The sequence below is a fragment of the Colobus angolensis genome, unplaced genomic scaffold (genome assembly GCF_000951035.1).
Source record: "Colobus angolensis palliatus isolate OR3802 unplaced genomic scaffold, Cang.pa_1.0 Scaffold39, whole genome shotgun sequence".
Taxonomy (NCBI): Eukaryota; Metazoa; Chordata; class Mammalia; order Primates; family Cercopithecidae; genus Colobus; species Colobus angolensis.
In genome coordinates this window covers 3,385,211-3,388,648 of record NW_012117265.1, presented here as the reverse complement: position 1 = coordinate 3,388,648, position 3,438 = coordinate 3,385,211, and the positions used below count along the sequence as shown (strand labels likewise).

Below are 3,438 nucleotides of genomic sequence, written 5' to 3'. Positions count from 1 at the left end.
CCTCAGCCTCCTGAGTAGCTGGGATTACAGGCACCCACCAGCACAGCTGGCTAATTTTTTTGTAATTTTAGTAGAAACGGGGCTTCACCATGTTGGCCAGGCTGGTCTCGAACTCCTCAGGTGATCCGCCTGCCTTGGCCTCCCAAAGTTCTGAGATTACAGGTGTAAGCCACCGCGCCCAGCCAGGAACTTTTTTTTAAACTCAATTTCCCCATTGGAAAATAGATCCCATCTCCTAGGGTCGTTCTGAAAATTGGATGTCCGCGTTTCCTCAGCAAAGAGCTTCACATAAAGTAGGTGATCAGGACTGGGCACGGTGGCTCACGCCTGTAATCCCAACACTTTGGGAGGTCGAGGTGAGAGAATGGCTTGAGCCAGGAGTTCAAAACCAACCTCGACAACATAATGAGAACTCCCCCACCCCCACTCCTCCATCTCTACAAAAATAAAAAATAAAGTAGGTGATCAATAAGATGGCAGATGAGAAAACTGGGCCAGATGACACAAGGAGAGGGCAGGTTACGGTGGGTAGACCCAGCTCTGGGTGACAAGGCGGGCGTCCCTGTTTCTAGACAAAACCCACTGGCCGGTGGATGAGCAGAACCTGGGCTCCCTGTACACCATTGAGGCCACAGCCTATGCGCTCATGCAGAAGCTGGAGCTGGGCCGGTACAATGAGACGCACGCCATCGCCAAGTGGCTACTAGAGAAGCGGGAGCTGGGAGGAGGCTTCGGGTCCACTCAGGTGACAGGGACCCCCGGGAGGTGAGGGCCAGAGTCGCTAGCCGAGATGCTGACGCGACTAGTCCAACCTGGGAGTGTGGGCGGCTGTCCGTGGTGCTGACACGCCGGCCGATGGTTTCTCGAGTGCTGTCTGTGGTGCTGATCCACATTCCCCTACCTCCCCGCCCCATTCCAACACTCAGACCACCGTGGTGGCCCTTGAAGCTCTGACCCGCTTCCGCGAAGCTGTCCCCTTCCAGGGCGTCCAGGATCTCCACGTCCAGATCAGCGCCCCTAAGAAAGCCCTGAATGTGAATTGGCACATTGATCACAACAATGCCTACCAACAGCGGTCAGCAAAGGTATGTCACTAAGGGGCAGGCCAGAGTACACGCAGAGATGACATTGGAGATGAGGCGAATTGTCATGTCCCTGCTGATCTCCCTCCCCACACCCCAAGATATCATAAGCGATGGAAATGTGGCTATACTGTCAATGTATTGATTCTTTTTTTTTTTTTTTTGACACGGAGTCTCGCTCTGTCGCCCAGACTGGAGTGCAGTGGCCGGATCTCAGCTCACTGCAAGCTCCGCCTCCCGGGTTCACGCCATTCTCCTGCCTCAGCCTCCCGAGTAGCTGGGACTACAAGCGCCCGCCACCACGCCCGGCTAATTTTTTGTATTTTTTAGTAGAGACGGGGTTTCACCGTGGTAGCCAGGATGGTCTCGATCTCCTGACCTCGTGATCCACCCGTCTTGGCCTCCCAAAGTGCTGGGATTACAGGCGTGAGCCACGGTGTCCGACTATGTATTGGTTCTTCTATTCCATCAACATTTCCTGAGCATCTACTATGCATCAAAGACTCTCCTAGGCATTGAGGTTATGTTATGAAAGATCCATGGTCCCTGCTCTTATGGAATCTAGAAGATTCCATGAGATCTAGAAGAAAATGGGCCAGGTGACGTGATTCACGCCTGTAATCCCAGCACTTTGGGAGGCCGAGGTGGGTGGATCACCTGAGGTCAGGAGTTCGAGACCAGCCTGGTCAATGTAGTGAGACCCCATCTCTACTAAAAATACAAAAATTACCTGGGCATGGTGGTGCATGCCTGTAATCCCAGCTACTCGAGAGGCTGAGACAGGAGACTCATTTGAACCCAGGAGGAGGAGGAAGTTGTAGTTACCTGGGATTGCACCTGGGTGGCAGAGTGAGACTCCATCTCAAAATAAAAATAAAAATAAAAATAAATAAATAAATGAAAAGAAATGACACCCTGGGCAACATAGCGAGACTCCATCTCTACTAAAAAAGAAAAGAAGGAAAACAACTCATCTAAGGTCACGTATTGTTTAGTGGATGTCCCTGGATAAATAGTTGTCAAGATGAAGAAAGCAGAGGGAGGGGAAGAGTGTTCCTTTTTGTTGTTGTTGCTGTTGTTGAGACAGAGTCTCACTCAGTCACCCAGGCTGGAGTGCAGTGGCGTGACCTTGCCTCACTGAAACCTCCATCTCCCGGGTTCAAGCGATTCTCCTGTGTCAGCCTCCCCAGTAGCTGGGATTCCAGGCACACACCACCAGGCTCAGCTAAGTTTTGTAGTTTTAGTAGAAATGGGGTTTCACCATGGTGGCCAGGCTGGTCTCGAAATCCCAGCCTCATGTGACCTGCCCGCCTCAGCCTCCCAAATTGCTGGGATTACAGGCATGAGCCACCACGCCCAGCTGAGGAAGAGTGTTTCTGACATAGGGAACAGCATAGAGTGGAGACCCGGAGCCACTCAGGCACAGGAATGGTCAGAAGGGAGAACAGCAAATAAAGCAGGCTATTAGGAGGCTTGAAGGCTGGCAGAGCTCAGCAGAGGGCTGGGAGGCCATGGCAAGAATTAGGACCTGATCCTATAGGCGATAAGATTTGATCTTATAGGCAATGAGATTTGAGTGACTGGCTGTGATTTTTTTCTTTCCTTTTCTTTTCCTTTTTTTCCCTTTTTTTGTTACTTTTTGTTTTTTAGAGACAGGGTCCTACTCTGTTGCCCAGGCTGGAGTGCAGTGGCACAAACATAGCTCATGGCAAACTCGAATTCTTGGGCTCAAGCGATCCTCCTGCTTTAGCCTCCTGAGTAGCTGGGACTAGACATGCACCAGCATGTCCGACTTAATTTTCAATTTTTTTTGTAGAGATGGGGTCTAGCTAAATTGCCCAGGTATGTTTTGAACTCCTGGGCTCAAGCAATCCTCCCCTTTTGGCTTCCCACACTGCTAGGATTACAGGCATGCCATTATGTTTGGTTTGGCTGTGAATTTTTAAAATTTTATTCTGGCTGATGCAAGAAGACTATAATGAGGAAAACAAGAGTAGCTGCAGATGAAGATGGAGATTAGATTGGTGGTTGCCAGAGGATAGGAAGTGCACGAAGAAAGGGAGGGATGAAAAGAAGTTGATTAATGGGTACAAGCATATGGTTCAATAGAAGAAATAAGATCGAGTGTCTGATAGATTCGTAGGGTGACTATAGTTTACAATAATCTATTGCATATTTCAAAATAGCTGGGAGAAAATAATTAGCATAATTTTAGCATAAAGAAAGACAAATATTTAAGGTGATGGATATCGGAGGTACACTGATCTGACCTTTACACATTATATGAGGGCATTACATTATCACACGTGCCTTGAAACTATGTACATCCATTATACGTCAATTTTTTTTTTTTTTT

The 3,438-nt window shown here is 48.9% G+C and overlaps 1 protein-coding gene across 1 annotated transcript in view; it reads left to right on the top strand.

Moving 5' to 3' along the window:
* LOC105520885 (putative protein C3P1) overlaps positions 1–668 on the top strand; it is a 17,580-nt gene extending 16,912 nt beyond the window's left edge. The window contains exon 11 of the mRNA XM_011954878.1: positions 573–668. The gene's annotated coding sequence lies outside the window, so the exon portion shown is untranslated. The remainder of the gene's footprint in view (positions 1–572) is intronic.
* Positions 669–3,438: the final 2,770 nt, after the last annotated feature.